We start from the raw sequence: 19,456 nt of genomic DNA on the forward strand, positions 1-19,456 counted from the left end.
AGAAGCCAGTAGTGTTGAATGCATGGGACGACCGGGATAAGGCTGAGGTGGCCTCAAAAACTGACCGGTGCCCCTCACACCAGAACCCCCAAAACTTCCAGTCTGACGTGGCCTCTTGTCATCACCACTAAAAGCACGGGCCTTGGCGCCCTCAACCATAGAAGCATGCTTAATAATGGACTGGAAAGAAGCCCCCATAGGCTCCATCTAAAGACAAAAAAAATATAGAGAGCCCACTAGTCCTCCCACAAAGCGTCTGATCCTATCGACCTCGGTTGGAATCAACGGAGTAGAATATCGGGCCAAATAGAGGAAACGGGTCACATAGGACTCCAAGGACATGCCCCTCTGCTCAAGGTGTAAAAATTGCTCCTACGAGCCTCTCAAAGCCTGGGGGCACATACTTCTCGGCGAGAAGGCCCGGTAGAACTGAGTCCAAGTCAAAGGAGGAAAACCCTCATGTCTGCACGCCACGAAATACCTCCACCACATCTTTGCGTCGTCGCAAAACTGGTAGGACACATAATCAATGTCGTGGGTCTCCACTATCCCCATACGATGCAGCAACTCATGCATATAAAGAATAAACTCATAGGCATCTTCAGACGAAGTACCAGAGAACCTTGGTGGCTCCAACTTCCAGAACCTCCTCACCAGTTCTTGATCGCCCAGCAGTCATAACGGCACCATCCATGGGCCTAATCCCCACCAAGGGCGGGTATAGCATCAATGCGGGGAGCTATAGCTGCGGCGGGATGTGCTACCCGTGTAGGTCCCTACTCAGGGGTATGCGCCCCAACCCTAGTCTGTGAACCTCCGTCGGGTGTAGTAACTCCGGCGGCCGCCTACTAGGCATCGAGATGAAGTAATACTCTGGCCATAGTATCATGCATGGACTGATCAGAAGTAACCTCAGGCTGTGTTCGTGCTAGGGCCACGCCATCCTCCTCGACCTGGTCTCTACCCGGCTGATACTCGGGCTCAGGAGATGGAGACCTCTCTCGTTGGTGGCCCACCATCGGAGCTCTACCCCTGGCTAGGGCAGCCCCGCGACCTCTAGCTCTGTCGCTCCCTATGGCTGTCGCTCGCCCTCGGGTGCCAGCCGTAGCTATGGGCTCTGGCACCTGACCTCGGGCAATAGTAGCTCGAGTCCTCACCATCTGTGAGAGAAGAGATAAGAGTTAGATACCAATTTGATCTTTCTAGATACCAATTCGAATAAAGTAGCACGACGGAAAGAAAGAAGCGAGATCCCCTAAATGTCCCATAGCCTCCCACAGATAAGTTCGGAGCTCATCGTACCGATCCACGAGACTCTACTAGACACGCTCTTGTATTAAAGACTGGGTAACCAAGGGCTCTGATACCAACTTGTCACGATGTAATTAGACTAGGTCGTGCGGGCACTTACCTTCCCACCTCGATAAGCGAACCCTCATCCAAATGACGAACCAATACATGATATTAAAGAGAATTAAGTAGCGAAAATAACAGGTACGTAAGTCTCACGATATATATAGATAAATAGTAGTAAAAAGTTGCGGAAGACAATAAGTAGCCCCAGGGTCTAGTTTGAATAATACAAGAGCATCTAGGGAGAATAATACAATCTGGAAGTACTAATACATAATTTCTATATCTCTAGAATAAAAGTAAGACATATAATAGGAAAGTCTTCAAGGTCAGCGGATGTCATGCTCACCCTAGAAACTCGAGTGGAAGCTGAAGAGTCGATCAACCACGGGTCAGAGAAGTAGATCCGACCTGGTACTCTGCATTCATAAAAGAATGCAGCAAGTGCAAGTGAGTACAAACAACATTACTTGTAGGCATTATCAGCCGACTAAGCATAGTTAACACAATTTAGAATATAAGCAGATAAGCAAATAAACCAACCAAGCATGAGACAATATAATCGCAATCGAGTATCCGTCATCACCTATGTAAGCCTCTAAACCCAAATGTGACACGTCCGAGTATGTCCGATCTAATCCAATCCAATCACCACAATAGAATCATCATAATCCAATCATCACAACAAAATAATCACAATCCAATCATCACAACATCTCAATCAAGTCATAATGCAATGTAGTACAATAATGGTATGAATGTGATGCCATGCCATGCAAATGAGGTACACACATGTACTTCGGATGGAAATATCGACGTCTTGGTAGCACAACCCAGTGTGACTTGCGAAGTCTAAGTGCCACCCATCCCGGATCTTTGCCCAACAGACAGTCGGGGCCCTAGCTAATTGCTCACAGGGGGAGTCTCACCGGCACCATCCTAGGGGACCCGTGGAGTCCATGCACTAACAACCATTCCAAGATAATATCGGAATCGGCCATGCAGCAATGATGCCCGAAAAAACTCATCGGACATCGGCCACCTCACAGTCACTTAAGTAAAAGAGTATGTCAAATATCAGTTTCAAACAATTAATGATTCCGGAATTGAACCTCGGACATCGACCTTCTCACAATCATTCAAGTAAAAGAGTTCATCAAAATATCAATTTTATATAATCAACGATTCCGGAATGGATCTTCAGACATCAGCCTTTTCACAATAACTCAAGTAAAAGAGTTTATCAAATATCAATTTCGCTCAATCAATGATACCGGATCATCACCGGGTATCGGCCATGTATGATGAATATGAGAGAATGCGTGCAATGCATATGTCAATCATCAACAATCAAGTTCAATATCACAAGTGCCCAACGGGGTATGCCAATAATGTATCACATCACAATACCAACAGTGGGTATTCCAACATATATCAATAAGACAAGCACTAACAGTGGGTACGCCAACAATATATCCAAGTACAAATACCACAACAGAGAGGTCAATTCTATCCAAATCAAGATGACGAATAGAAGTCAATATTTACCGATTACACATGATATCAAACCAACATAATCAAACAATCAAAGCACACATAACGGGTTGGCTACTCCCAACACACATCAGGGCCCAACCTAAGGCAATATCCATCTCAACTTCATACCCGAAGGTTCACATGTTGTCTCCGACATTATACTCTAAGTATGTGACTCACTATGCAAAGTCTCACCAAAGGTAAACCATAACCTACATGGACTGCCGAACCGCAACACCAACAAGTTACTCTTTTGCCTTGCCATTCCTCTGAAGCTCAAAGCCAAAGTAGTCTAAGCATAATCGAATTCTATATTAGAAATCATGAAGAATGATACTAATATTGCTATGATATCAATTAGGTCAACTTTAAACCTAGAATTTGGGGAAACGGGCCCACAAGGGCAAAGCGGGAAATTCGAGGGCAAACTACCAAATTAAGTACTATGTGATCATAACTCAACCACTAATTATTGATTTAACTCAAGGATTGGCCTAAATCTGATTCCAAGTAAAAATCCCCAAATTGGGTATAAACCCTAAGTCTCCAAATTCGAAATTCAACGTTAAAAGGGGAAGATATATGCTTAAGAAGCTTAGATTAGTCAATATCTAACATGAAAATCACCAATTTATCATTAATAATCTAGGAAAATGTTCTTCCAAAACCCTCTCTCAAATTCCATCTTTAAGGGATTGTTAAAGGAAGGAGAAAATCTAAGATGATTGTGATTAAGGAAGAGTAAAGGATTAGGTAAGTTTTACCTCCAAGAATTTCTTCAAGTTATCTCCAAGAACAGTTTTTTCAAGCTCAAATATCTAGATGAGAAATAATGAGGGTCTAGGACTTATTTAAGACACATTTAATGACAAATCACTGCCCGTCACCGCTATAGCGGTACCTGGACCGCCCCAGCGGCGCCGCCCCAACGACCACCTTGCTGCATCAGCGGTAATGACTAAAAGTCATTGACCACTCCAAGGGCAGGGCTACCGCTCCAACGGTGCCGCTGCCACGGTGCTTGTGCCGCCAAAGCGGGCACCGGACACCAGAAACTTAACCCAAGATTTCCTTTCGATCAGATTTTTTTTGACTAATTCCTGAGGCCATCTGTTCACATACCAGACACATAATCTTACATAAAAAGGCTCTACGAACGTGCCTGTGGCCTCAGAATTCCCAACGGAGGTCTTGTTGACCGAGTCAACCCTCGGTGCATTAATTCCAAATTTCCCTCCCAAGTGCATTGGGAACCAAACCAAATACACACGCAAGTTCTAAACGACCATCCAGACATCTCGAAATTAACAAAATTCTAAAAAAGGTTCGTTTTCCCAAAATCAACTTTGGGTCAACCATTTCACTTTAAACCTATATTTTCACAAAAGTCGCCCGAATCCGGCCTAGACACCTCGGGAAGCATGTCAACTGTCCCCTCGGGTCAAAGTGAGCTAATCAATGCTCGGGAACGGGCAAAAACGCAGAGGAGACTATAACGACCAAACGGGTCGTTACACTTTGCTAGCTTAGTCTTGTTTGATGATTAAGTGGATATTATGTGAATTTGATACCATTTGAAAAATAAAAAATAAATTAGAAGTTTGATTTAGACAATGTTAAGTGATTTTAGGTTAGTTAAATTGATAAAAATAAGAAAAAATTCCATCCTTTATTTCATTTTAAGTTATGATTATATATCGTTTATGATGCTTGTGTAGTTGAAAAGGATTAGATAGTAGCCTAACGTTGATTACATGATTAAGTGAGTATCCTATGGATTTATTACAATTTGAAAAAAAGTAAAATAAATTAGAAGTTTGATTTAGACAATGTTAAGTGATATTAGGTTAGTTAAATTGATAAAAATAAGAAAAAGAGATTCCACCCCTTATTTCATTTTAAGTTATGATTATATGTTATTTATGATGCTTGTGTAGTTGAAAAGGACTATGTGCTAGCCTAACTTTGTTTACATGATTAGTGAGTATCCTATGGATTTATTACTATTTTTGACAATGTTAAGTGATTTTAGGTTAATTAAAATTGATAAAAATAAGAAAAATAGTAGCTTAAGTTAGAATTTTGATATTGTGTTGATAGGTTTAGTGTGATTTATTCATTCTTGTTAGCTTTTGATATATATATATATATATATATATATATATATATATATATATATATATATATATATATAAAACCTTTGTTACTAATTCATAGCAACTATTGGGCCTTTTATATAAATTGTCCTTTTATTTATAAGTATGATAATTATGGGCTTGGTTTTAAAATATTGTAATTCATTTTTTTTTTTTACTTTGTAAATTAAATAATTAACACTGGGCTTATTACTAATATTTTGTACACCTATCTTTGTGACCTCCCCAATTTGTTGGTGGATCTTTCAAGGCCCACTAACATTTCTAGATTGAGTCAACCCCTATCATGGAAGGACTAAGGCATTGGAGCATAATTTGGAGCGGAAATATTTTTTTGTGCATTTTTCTATTGGGCTTGGTCAACCCAATTCCCTATCGTTTATATTATTTACTTGATATATATATATATATATATATATATATATATATATATATATATATATATATATATATATATATATATATATATATATGTATGCTTGTATATAAATTGGAACCCTGAATGAGATTATCACGCCTAAGAGTTGCTAAAATTGATTTTCAATTTTTTTTTTTTTAAAAAAAAACACCGTTTAGGAAAATTTAGGATTGCGGATGATTTTGAGGATTTATGATACCTTTGATATGATTTTGAACTTATAAGCAAAATTTAGGACTACTATGATTGATTTGAAACTTGAGTTGGAAAAGGTGTTTTGTAAACTTGGATTATCATTTTGGGTGAACTATTTTAACTATTAAAAAGACTAATGAATTAACTTTGAGACTTTTTGTAAAGATTAAACCAAGAATTGGATAAAAGTTCTAAAAATATGGCTAACCTATGGAGTATATTAGTATGACTATAAAAACTATATTCAAAAACTATTTTCTATACTTAAAAACATTTTTTCTAAAAAACCTTTTTCTAAATTCGGGTGGGCTTACGTAGTGTTCTACTTGGTTTAACGCCTTCAGGTTTTAACCTAGGTGTTCTAGTCCAAAATCCAAAAAACGCCCTATTTTGGGCAAAAACTCTACCATTTTTCATTTCTTGAAAAGGAGCGTCTTTGGCATGAATGACCAATCGGATCCTTAATACTGGGGTGCCTAACACCTTCCCCGGGGGATCACCAGAACCCTTACCCATACTTTATTTAGATTAGGATTCTTTTAAAATTTAACCATTTTGAATGAACCCTTTTCGAATTAGTTTTCCTAATTTCCTAAAAATTAGGTGGCGACTCTAAAATAAAGTTCATTTAGAGCACCATCTACGTAGAAGTATATTTTTTCCTTTGTCCCAGTATGATTGACAACCGTACTTCCCCGGAACACTTTCCTTTTTAAATGAGGCAAGTGCAAATACGAATTGAAAAAAATAGAACCACTACAGTGACCCTCGTGGTCAGGTATGGCGTATTGTTTTAATACGACCCTTTTGGCCAAACATTTGCCTTTGCTGCAATTTCAGTCATTTTGCAACCTTTGTGGGTTTAATATTTTGCCCTCGTGGCATTTTCATCCTTCCATAGCCCTTATGGCTAGATATTCGCCTTTTTTGGCATTTTTTTTGTCTTTTATAGCCCTTATGCCTAAATATTCGCCCTTGGTGGCATTCAAAACCTTATAGCCCTTGTGACTAGATGTTTTGCCTTTGATGGCATTCAAAATCTTTCATATCCCTGGTGGCTAGGTATGTATTTTGAAAGCCTGATCTCAGCAGTGGTCTTGATCTTTATTGGCGAATCGTTCCCTGCACATAAGCAAAGTTAGAAAAAAGATCGTCTTCCGACGTCTTGGGGACCTGCATCAGAAAGGGATTAGTTTTCCTGTTTAAAGTTGATTCGTATTACCGGCGCTATCGCATCTTCGGTTTTCTGGACTCGAAACCCTTCAGCTTTGGTATTCGAAAGATAAATCTATTTTCATTATGCAGAAAATCATTTTTGTAATGTTACCATAAAGATATCTAATTTGTAGAAAAATAAATGCATTATTTTGAAAGCGGTGAGATTAATTGTCATGGCATGTGCTTTGAATGAGGGAGATCCCTTCTTCTGTGACTGGGGTTCTTCGCTTCCTCACATGGAATTTTTGAGAGCTTTTCTCAAAAATTCTGCCCCAGTTTAAATCTCGATCGAAGAATTCTCATGCCGAATCTTCCAGGAAATTTTGAGGTATCCTCAAAATTTCTGCCCCAGTTTAGTATTGAGTAAATGGGAATTTTGAGAGCTTCTCAAAACTTCTGACCCAGTTCGAAACTCTGGGTTAGTTGATCTTTGTAGCGGATTGACGGCGCAAATTTTTGATATCTTCTCAAACATTCTGCCCCACTCGGGCGTGGAACAATCCTTTCTCCTTTGCGAAGTCCTATCTCTGAGGCTTCCTAGGGGTTCCTTGGGTTTTTCTTTTGGTGCGACCGAGCTCAAAGAGCACTTACGTATCCTGTTGCAGCAAGAATTCAGGTCGAACGTAGTTTAGAAATAAAAATAAGGGACTTTTTTATTTTTACTAATAATGCGATCGAGTCCCAGATGGACTGCCTACGTGTTCCACTGTGGGGAAATCAGGTCATTGTGTAGTTCATATTACAAAATATGTTTTGATCTTTCCTATCTATTACAAAACGATCACAAGCAAAGGGAATAACTTAATACAAGCGAATGTAAAACGATTACAAGCAAAAAGTACAATTACAAATAGAAAAACTCTGTCTTCATGCATAGTAGCGCTTGATTGCATCTGAATTGATTGGCTTCGTCCACTCTTGTTCGTCCATTTCTGCCAATACTACCACTTCTCCGGAGAGTAGTTTGCGGACTACATAAGGACCTTGCTAGTTGGGAGAAAACTTCCCTTTGTATTCATCTTGATGTGGGAAAATTCTTTTGAGTACCATTTGCCCAATTTGAAAAAGTCTAGTTCTGACTCGCTTGTTGAAGGCCCTTGCCATTCTTTGTCGGTATAGTTGACCGTGACATACAACAACCATCATTTTCTCGTCAATTAGAGCCAATTTCTCATATCGAGCTCGGACCCGTTCAGTGTTGTCTAATTCTGCTTCTTGAATGATTCTCAAGAAAGGTATCTCAACTTCAGCAGGTATGACTGCTTCAGTACCATAGATTAACAGATATAGAGTCACCCCCGTTGAAGTTCTGGCCATAGTACGGTATCCCAATAAAGCATAAGGCAACTGCTTGTGCCAATCTTTATAATTATCAGTCATTTTTCTCAATTATCCTCTTGATATTTTTGTTGGCTGCTTCTATGGCTCCGTTCATTTGTGGCCAGTAGGCTGTCGAGTTTCGGTGAGTGATTTTGAATTGCTCACAGATATCCTTCATCAGATGGCTATTCAGATTTTCTTAATTGTCTGTTATGATGGACTCGGGTATACCGAATCGGCATATGATGTGGTTTTGCACGAAATCAGCTACCACTTTCTTTGTTACTGATTTGTGAGACGTTGCTTCCACCTATTTGTTGAAGTAGTCAATAGCAACTAAAATGAACTGGTGGCCATTTGAAGCTGCGGGTTAATTGGGTCCAATAACATCCATGCCCCAAGCAACGAAAGGCCATGGTGAACTCATAGCATTAAGCTCACTTGGAGGAACTTTGATTAGATTGCCGTAGATTTGGTATTGATGGCACTTTTGCACATATTTGCAGCAATCACTTTCCATGGTCATCCAATTGTATCCAGCTCGCAGAATCTTCTTTGCCAGTACAAATCCATTCACATGGGGTCCACACGTTCTGACATGTACTTCTTCTAGAAGTTTGGTGGCTTCATCGACATCTACGCATCGAATTAGACCCAAATCCGGCGTCCGTTTGTACAACACTTCTTTGTTTAGGAAGAAACTATTTTCCATTCTTCGGATGGTCTTCTTTTGTCCATTTGTAATGCTTTCGGGATATTCCCGTCTTTCCAAATATATTTTGATGTCGTTGTACCATGGTTTGCCATCTGGCTCAGCCTCCACCTGGCAGCAATGGGCATTCTCTTCTTTCAGACTTATCCTTAGCGGGTCGATGTGACTGCTTTCAAGATGTTGGATCATCGATGCTATCGTGGCTAGTGTATCAGCAAATTCATTCTGAGCCTTCGGCGTATGCCGAAACTCAATCTTTCTAAATTTCTTGCACAATCTTTGTGCCAAGTTCACATATGGTAAGATCTTTTTATTCTTAGTGGCCCATTCGCCTTGTACTTGATGAATCAGCAGGTTGGAATCTCCAATGACCAGTAATTCATTGATGTCCATATCCAGTGCCATTCTGAGACTTAGGATGCAGGCCTCGTATTCAGCCACGTTGTTGGTACAGCGGAATTTGAGCTTGGTGGCCATGGGGTAGTGTTGCCCATTTTCTGATATCAAGACCGCTCCTCGGAACCTTTGTAATTCACTGCTCCATCAAAGAACAATTTCCAGCCAGTATAGGATTCTATTGCTTCTTCTTCTTCTATGGCCAACACCCCTTCATCTGGAAAATGGGTGCGGAGTGGTTCGAGCTCTTCATCCACCGGGCTTGCGGCTAGTAGGTCAGCCAAAGCTTGTCCTTTGACGACTTTGTATCATATGTACACGATGTCAAATTTACTTAACATCATCTGCCATTTGGCCAACTTCCCAATGGGCATGGGTTGGCAGAATATGTACCTCAACGGATCCATCTTGGATATGAGGTGAATGGTGTATGAAGACAAATAATGCCTCAACTTCTGAGCCACCCAAGTTAGAGCACAGCAGGTTTTCTCCACTAGCGTATGCCTTGCCTCACAGGCTATGAACTTCTTGCACAGATTGTAAATGGCACGCTCCTTTTTTCCTTTCTTCATCGGGTTGCCCTAACACGCAACCGAAGGCCTTTTCAGCAACTGACAAGTATAGCAGCAGTGGACTCCGTGCCTTGGTGGTACCAAGACTGGTGGGTGGACAAGTATCTCTTGACAGTGTCGAATTCCTTTTGGCACTCTTCTTTCCATTTTGTAGGAGCGTCATTTTTCAAAAGATTGAGGATGGGCTCCGCAATAACGAGATTGAGCTATGAATCGCCCAATGTAATTCAGCCTTCCCAGGAACCTCATGACTTTTTCTTAGTTCGGGGAGGAGGTAATCTTGGATTGCTTTGATCTTTGTTGGGTCAAGCTCTATGCCCCTTCGGCTGACTATGAACCCCAGTAATTTTCCAGCCGGTACTCCGAACGCACATTTGGCCGGGTTTAATTTCAAGCTAAACTTTCGGAGCCTGTCAAAGAATTTCCTCAAATGTGTGGTATTCTCCGAACTTTCCCTTGACTTGATAATGACATCGTCCACATAGACTTCAATTTCTTTATAGATCATGTCATGGAAAATGGTTGTCATGGCTCTCATGTATGTTGCGCCGACATTCTTAAGGCCGAAGGGCATTACCCTGTAATGGTACACTCCCCATGGGGTGATGAAGGCTGTTTTCTCGACATCCTCTCTATCCATTTGGATTTGATGGTAGCCGAAAAAACAATCCATAAACGATTGTAGCTCGTGCCTGGCACAATTATCTATGAGTATATCGATGTTCGGGAGTGGAAAATTATCCTTTAGGCTAGCCTTGTTAAGATCTCGGTAATCCATGCAGATTCTTATATTGCCATTTTTTTGGGGTACCGGAACTATATTGGCTAGCCATATGGGGTATGATGTCACTTCCACCACTCTTGACTCAATCCGTTTCTCCACTTCATCTTTGATTCGGATACTAAGATCCGGTTTGAATTGTCAGGTTTTCTGCTTTACCGGAGCAAAACCCTCATTGATGGGCAGCCTGTGGGATACTATGCTGGTGCTTAGTCCTGGCATGTTAGCGTATGACCATGCGAAGATATCCACGTACTCCCTTAGCAAGCTTGTCAATTCTTCTTTTAAAGAAGTATCTAGGTGTGCAATTATCCTTGTTTCTTTGACATCTTCTTCATCACCCAGATTTATAGCTTCAGTTTCGTCTAGATTTGGCTTCTGCTCATTTCTGCTCATTCCCTAGTTGTTCTATTTCCCTTGTGAGACCCTCAGGTAGCATTATGGTCTCATCGTATTCCTCATACTCTTCTTCCTCTATGCTGCCCGACTCATTCGTTTCACAACATGTCATGACATTTAAGGTCGCTTTATTGTTTTTATTACTGAAAAGAAATTCAAGGCAAGATATGTTAGTATAAAACATGTATGCAACAAATAAATCGAAACAGTTTTGATAAACCGAGGCTTTCATTAATTTAAAAAATATTCAGAAGTACAAACTGTGGTCCTGGCTTGAATCAAGCCATTCCGTTTTTGAAAACATTATGAGATATGTAAGTGACAAAAGGATGAGCAATAGGACCTCGATCGATTCTCTCCATTTTCAAAATAAATTCATCTTTCTCTACCGAAGAGCCAGTAGCGGGGTAGAGATCCAGTGAAACAGCTGCTCACCCGGTTCTGCCTCTCTGATGGTGGGTGCTTCAGCACATGCTTCTAGAATCACAGAGTAATCTTTCTCTTGGAATAGCATCCTTATCCCCTCGTCAATGTCAACATCTCCAGGCATAAGCATTCTGCAGGAAAACGACTGGTACAGATTTGGAATGGGTTTGCAAAAGTCCGCAACCTCTAGTTTCTTCTTGGTGGATGTCTCTTCTTCTGCTGGGATGTAACCAAGCCCAAAGCAAAAATTATCTTGAAGAATGCGAATGGGCTCGGTGATGCCCTGCAGGTTTCTCCCCAGAATTTTTCCAGGTTCAAACCCGTTTAGGATCATAGTGACAACAATCATTTTGTAAGTTGTTGGCATGTGAACTTCAGGGGAATCCAGCTTGTGGGCCACTTCCACTAACTCCATGACATGGAAATTCGTTCCTTTGGGTGCGGTTTCAATGACAGGTACAGAATTGTCTGAGTAATTGTGCATGTTGGCTTCTCCGTAGATCACCACTTCTTTCTCTTCCCAGACAAACTTTACAGATTGATGAAGCGAAGATGGTACTGCTCCTGCCATGTGGATCTATGGTCTTCCCAGAAGCAACTTGTAATTGGCGGGTATTTCCATGACTTGGAATTCAGTGGTGAATTCAGCTGGTCCTATTTGAATGTCCAAGTCGACTACCCCAGTCACGTCACAACGTCCTCAGTCAAATGGTCTTATGTTAGCGTAGCTTTGATGAGCCTTTCCAAGGTCATACCCTAGCTGAGTTAGGGTAGACTCGGGACAGATGTTAAGTCCTGCTCCGTTGTTAATTAATATTCGAGTTACCACTTTGTTGCGGCACATGATAGTGATGTGCAACGCTTTATTGTGATTTGTGCCTTCTTTGGGCAACTCTTTCTCTGTGAAGGCAATTTGATGTTCCTTCATAACATAAGCGACCATTTCGGCTAGATTTTCACTGTTTGTTCCAGCTGAGACATGAGCTTCCTTCAACACCTTCATTAGAGCAAGGTGATGTTGAGGTGAACTTTGTAGCAATGCCAATACCGAGATTTGGGCAGGCATTTTCTTTAAATGCTTAACAATGGAGTATTCCTTTGGCTGCATTCGGTGCCAAAAATCTTCAGCTTCTCCTTCGGTGATAGTCCTTTTCTGATTTCCCTCCCTTCGGGGTGCCCCTTGGGCCAGGTCTTCAGGAGTGTAGCATCTTTCTGATCTTGTAATGCCATGTGCGGCAACAACTTGGACTACAAACTCTTTGCGGGGTGGTGCTGGAGTCACTTGAGCAATGTGTGCTGTCACTGGTGCAGGGATTAATACTTTGAATTGCGGGCGTTCTTGCAAAGACAATGACGCTACTGTGCGTTCAAGTTCTTTCACAGAATCATAGATTGTGGGCCTTCCTGCGACCCAATCTTTCTCTCTCAATCATGTGAATCACATTGTTTCCATGGTTTGGCAAAGTGTTGGTGTTCACATTTGGAGGGGCCGTTTGGAGTATGATTTCCTTTCGGTCAATCAAGTCTTGATTTCCTTTCGGTCAATCAAGTCTTGTATTTTGTACTTGAGATTGATGCAATCTTCTGTACTACGCCCTATACCATTAGAATGATAGGCACATATCTGGTCAGCTCGGTGAAACTGGTTCTTTGGGTTGACGACCTTTGGGGGAAGGACTTGGATCATCCCAGCTGCACTTAATCTTTTGAATAAATCAGTCCAAGATTCCATCAGCGGAGTGAATACCCAAGGAGGTTTCTTTTTGAAAGTCGGACGTGGTGCATTATAGGCATTTTGTGGTGGTTGATTCTGGTAGGTATTGGGTTAGTTATTTTGTGGGGTACGGTAAATGGGTGGGGGGATTTGATAATTTGGCTGTGGAGCTTGGTAATTTGGGGGAGGTGATTGGAAGGCATTTGGTAGAGCTTGGTAATTTGGGGTGGTGATTGGAAGATTGGTTGCGCGTAATATACGGGCAACGTGTTGTAAGGGATAGGTATGTAGGTATTTGGGGGAAATGAAGCGTACGCTTCCATCGAAAAATCTTCCCTTCTTTTGGGTTTGGGATTAAGAGTGTGGGATATGCTAGCTAGATCTTCCTTTTTCTTGCGCACGAGCCTGGTTAAGCTTGAACTAGCAGATTTTCTAATCATGCTTATGATTCGGCCAGTCTTGAGACCATCTTCTATGGCCTCGCCCATTTTGATCAGTTCAGAGAAAGGTCTTCCTGCCATTGAAAGCATTCTATTATAGAAATCTGTTTCTTGTGAACGGATAAAAACCGACACAAGCTCTTCTTTGCCCATAGGGGGTTGTACCCGAGCAGCCTCTATTCTCCACCTGCTCGCATACTCACGGAAGTTTTTGGTGGACTTTTATTTAACTTTCTCTAGGTAGTATCTATCTAGTACCGTCTCTATATTAAAGCGAAATCTTTCCATAAAAGCTGCAGCCATGTCTTCCCATGTGACCCAACGGAGTATGTCTTGTGTCGTGAACCATTCTGAGGCTTCTCCAGTCAAACTTCAGCTGAACAACCTCATGATGAGCGCTTGGTTGTCTTGGATACCGACCAATTGGTGACAGTAGGCCCGCAGATGCGCTTTAGGATTGCCCGTCCCATTGAACAACTTGAAACGGGGTACTTTGAAGCCCTCGTGTAAATCCAAGTTGGGATGCATATACAAATCGTCATAAATCAGGCCTGTGCTAGTGAGGGTAGTCCTCATGGATTGTTCCATTGCGGTCATCTTCCGCTCAAGCCTTTCTTCCTGTTTTTCCTGTTCACCCTTCCATGCCTTTTCTATCTCCACGTAATGGTCAATTTCCTAATCGGGTGAAAAGGTGCCTGGTGTGACAGGTGTGTGGAAATAAATAGCAGGGCGAGCTTGGGTAATAGAGGTGCTTTTATCGGTTGGTAGTGGGATGATGCTTGGTTGTATAATGATGCCAGGATGGGTATTTTGTGGTGTTGGGCAAGAAGGGTTGGAGTGAGCGGTCCCGGGAATTTAGTTAGTGTTAAGTGGTGATGGGGTGTGGTTCGAGGCACCAATGTGTCCGTTGATTGGGGTAAATGGCATGGTGGTCATAACGGACCTAGTGGGGAAGTGATCGGGTCGTGGTGAATTTAGAGATGGAAAAAATGGCGGAGGCCTTCTTTCTTCAGCAGGGGCCTCTCGGGTAGCATTTGCAGCTTTGTTTCACACCACTTCCTCTTGAAGATGGGTGATTTTTTCAAATATCATTTTCATGACGTCCTCGCAGGTGATGATGACAGTTCATACAGCAGGTGATTCCGAGAGCAATGTCGGTAGGGGTAGTTTCGTTCTCCGAAGTACCGATCATCTTTTCTTTGCCTCTATCTTGTAGGGATAAGGATGCTATTGCAGCTTTGGATCTTGTGAAGTATGCCACTGTGAACACGAATCAACTTCTCTTTCTATTAGAAAAGAATAACTCAAAAGGCAAATGGAGTTAGTTCGTCAAATAATGAAAAGAAAATCAAGATGTCACACATAGATGGCAGTTAAAGACACTTAGCACATAAATAATCATATGTTGATTCAAATGCTCAATTGATCTCTTGTACTGGGTTTCGGGTACTTGGGTTTTCATTTGAGTAAGGGGAATATAATATTTCTAATATATAGGGACCGAGTTTTACGTAGACTGCCTATGTATCCCTCCGCGGGAAGTCAGGCCCTTCCGTAGTTCGGTTTACATAAGATAAAATTTAAAACCTACCCGTGACCATGCCCGATAGGGCTTCTTCCGTATCCCTCCTTAGGGCATTAGGTTGGCGCAGTTCCGTTTACACAAAATAGAGGGGACAAATCCGTATTAAATACAAAAAATGGGATCCCCTAAAACTACCCAAAAAAGCGACCTTTCTCTTGAGGTCAATATAGGATGTTTGCCCGTTTAACCCATTCTGGCCCTAAAGGCTCCATATTCTAATACTGAGATGGGAGCACCAACCAAATGGCTCCCTTATGGACCAAATTCTCCAACTCAAACTTGAATGCATCGCACTCCTCTATGTCGTGCCCTAAGGCTCCAGAATGGTATAGGCATATTTTGCGGCGGCCAACTCCTTCAGTTTGAGCCTTTTTGGTTCTAATAGGGCTAATCTTTCCGATGCTGACCAACTTCTGGAAGATGTTGGCGTAAGAGTCCCTGAATACTGTGAAGTCATAACGTCAAATACGAGTGTTCAGATTAATCCCTTCAGTTGGGATAATGTTGTCATGGACCAAAAGTGAATGCGGTCCCCATATTTTGGTGATGCTTTTCTCATCTATCAGCCTGATGAGTCTCTTCTTGAAGGGTAAGCATTCATTAATGGTGTGCCTTGCCTGATCCTGGCGATAAGGGCATCTCTTGTGTGCGAAGATCGAAGGAAACAGTGGCAACCTGTCGAAGCAAACACTGACTATTCCTTTGCTTCGAAACTTGATCATCATTTCCTCACTTGTAACATGCTTCGGTGAGACGTGGTATGGACAATCCAAAGCCTTGATCACAATAGCCTAACATTCGGGCAAAGCTGGTCGAGCATACTCTATTTGTTCCACGGGCTCCTCCCTAGGGCTTGATAGTGCAGCAGAGGCTCCTTCCCCTTTTGGGCTTGAAGTGCGGCGGAGGTTTCTTCCCTTTTTTGGCTTGATGGTGCAGCGGAGGTTTCTTCCCTTTTTGGGCTTAATGGTGCAGCGGAGGTAGCCCCCTTTGATAGCCATGAGGGCTCCTGTGGGTCCAACTCCATTTCTTCGTCCTCGGACTCCTCCACTATCGAGATATACTCGGGAAGAATCCCTTTTCCCTTGTCCAGGACATTCTCTCCTTGAGCTTCGACAGGTTTTTTAGGCGAACTCTCCGCCGAGTCCATTAACTCATCCATCTCTTTAATCTTGGCTTTGACTGCTCGAATCTGGTTTTCGAGATCTTGAATCTTTCGACGTGACGAGACCTTATTCTTTCTCATAACCTCGAGCTCGGGTGCCTTTTTGCTATTCATCTTCAGATTCTGAGAAAGTCGCTAGGCTTAGTATGGGTAGTTATGTTCATTGTTTTTCTTTGAGTGAGTGGATGGTATTCGAGATCAATTAAGCATTTAAGTGAAACATATGAAAGTAAACAATTCACACAAAGCAGTTTATAAGATTGTAATATGCATGTTCCTAAGCATGCTAATCGTTTGAAACATAAATGTGCCATTTGAATCAAACCATTACCCCATAATCATTAATAATAATATTCTTCCTCGAAGGGGTATAAAAGATAAAGTAAAGACAGTGCATAAAATAAATCAGCAGAAGTGTCCTCCAGGGGTGGATGATAAAACCCAATCCCTACCAGTCTTGGCTTTCTTTGCTTTCCGGAGGGTAGTCTGAATATGGAGGTGGGTCAATGTTAAAGTGGCCTCCATTAGAAACCCTTTCTGTGTAAAGTTCAGTGGGGCGACATCATCTAAAGTCTTCTTTATTCGGTCATCTAGCTCAAGCAAATAATCATTAGTAAGCTCCAACTCATGTCTCAAACTTTCTATGACGGCTTTCTCATGCTCAATTTTCTCCAAATACTTAACATCTTTGTCGTCAGCTCTCCTTTGAACCAAACGGGCGGGGATCTCGGCTTGCGAATCCGTGTCTTGGACACAGCTATAGAGAATAGGTATAGGAGGGAGTGTGTCTTGCAAGTCGGCCCTCAACCAATCCTTATATGCCACAACACAACCTGGATGAAACCTATCTTGCTAAGGTATCGGGACCCTAAATGATGCGACTCTTCCATTCCTGTAGACAATCCAAAGCTCTTGGCGGTCTATCAATGTCGTAGTCAATGATGAAATCTCCCATGCCTCCAATCTGGGTTATGACTTAGATTCTCCCAAATTGTCTCAAGCAATGTTTTAAAAGGCGAGGGCGTAAGGCGGGGCGTTTTACGTTACCATCTAAGAATGTCAGGAGGCACGGGGGGCGTAAGCCCGAGGCACGGGCGTAAGCCCCATGGGGTTTTAATTTTTAGTATTTTATAAAATGATATAATTATAATAAATACTTTTAAATAGGTGAAATAGCGTAAAAATTGAAGTGATATATATATATATATATATATATATATATATATATATATATATATATATATATATATATATATATATGCTCCACTCTCACAAAAAAACTAATTAGAACAATCTATTATACGCTACTTACAAGTACAAGTGGATCGCTCGTTACTTTTTTGAGATAATAGAAGACAAGATAAATAATTGGAAAAGAATATATATTAGGCATTCTTGTAATAAAAAAAGGTCTTGACTTTTAAATTTAATGCTTCAGTTCCTTTTTAAAACATTTGAGTAATTACATGTTGACTTTTGAGAATTTGGGCATTATATTAAGGACTTATTTAACAAATTTCGTTTTAGTTTGAAGAAGTTTTCTGGGCTTACGCCCCAACAAAAAAAAACTCGCCCCAAACGCTCGGGCGTACGCCCCGAATTGCTGGGCGTACGCCTTTGGGGACTTTCGCCCCGACCCATTGCCCCGGGGCATTTTTGGTACGCCCCGCCCCAGGGCTCGTCCCGAAAACGCCTTTTAAAACACTGGTCTCAAGACCCTGGCAAGTGCATAAGGCCGAATCCCTTGTATTCCTATAAGTGGCAAAAATGGGCCCTTTCTTCCTTTAACCACAACTTCAGGACACACGAAGTCATGAAACATCCATTGAAGGCTTTCTTCCTTCAGTCTAGAGAAAGTGAATGTCCAACTTTGTTTGTTCTATTCTCCGAAATTTGGGTGAAAATCCCAAAGGCTTAATTGTTGTTCACCCATAACCTTGACCATATGCTTGAGGATCCACCATTGTAGGAGTAAGTTATAACCTTGGAAGTATTTGTAGTTACAAAGAGGCTCAGGGCTCGGTACAAGTCGGCTAGTATGATTGGGGTTATGTCAAAGTATTTAGTTTTTTCCTTTTGGGTTATGTTGTAAAAGATGGCATGGGTGACTGAAATGACTCGGGTATATATGGCTAAGGACCAATCCTTGGGGAAAACCAGGGTTCCCAGAAAGCAAATGGAGAAAGCCAAAGGTTTGGTGGCTGTCCACTCGACATAAGTCTTGAATTCCCCGGAATGCTCCACAAATTCATCCGGGCTTTCAAACCTTCTTTACAACTCTGTAAAGGGTATGGTGTGGCCATGGTCCCAATTGGCATAATTTAAAGAAAGTATTCTACAAATTTGGGAGTAGGTGAGTTTTTATGGGATTAAAGCATTTTAGTCGGGTTTCTTTCTTCTTTTTAACCCCGAGCCTACACTAGTCAACACATCCCTAAACTCCTCCAGAGTTGGTATCATTTCAATGTCATCCCTAAATCTGAAAACCATCCTATCTCTATCTCAGAATCCGGTAATTACTTCTATCACTTCCTTGCAACCGGTCATAGTCATGATTGATGTCAAATTTTCTAAATGACATGAAATTTCTCTTTTCTCCTCCGGGGACATTTGGCCCCACCAAATCAGCAGCAACTCAGGCGTAGTCAGGATCATATCGAAACTTAAATTGATTGACATCTACAAAACAGAAACCAAAGTTAATCCCCCCCCCCCCCAAAACTAGGAAATGGCTTAATTCATAGGCACATTTAAACGTTTTCAAATAGCACATAATATGATATGCGGTGTTTTTCAGGTAATAAGCCGTACTTGACACGTGATAGCCCCCCTATCCGGTTTGGATATGGCTTAGCTGTAACCTAGGCTTATGCAAAAGTGGATTTTTAAATTGACCTTGGACCCGAGCGGACTACACGGAGTGAACCGTTATCTGCCATTGGAGGATCGCACACCAACTTAACGTTCAACGTGTTCCAAAGAAGGGGTGTTTCCATTTTTTAGTGAAGGAAAGACCGCGATCCCACGTGTCCCCTTTGAAAGCATGCTTTTTGCCAGGAGTGGGGGAGTTTAT

The sequence above is a fragment of the Lycium ferocissimum genome, chromosome 1, assembly GCF_029784015.1.
Source record: "Lycium ferocissimum isolate CSIRO_LF1 chromosome 1, AGI_CSIRO_Lferr_CH_V1, whole genome shotgun sequence".
In the NCBI taxonomy this organism is placed as follows: domain Eukaryota; kingdom Viridiplantae; phylum Streptophyta; class Magnoliopsida; order Solanales; family Solanaceae; genus Lycium; species Lycium ferocissimum.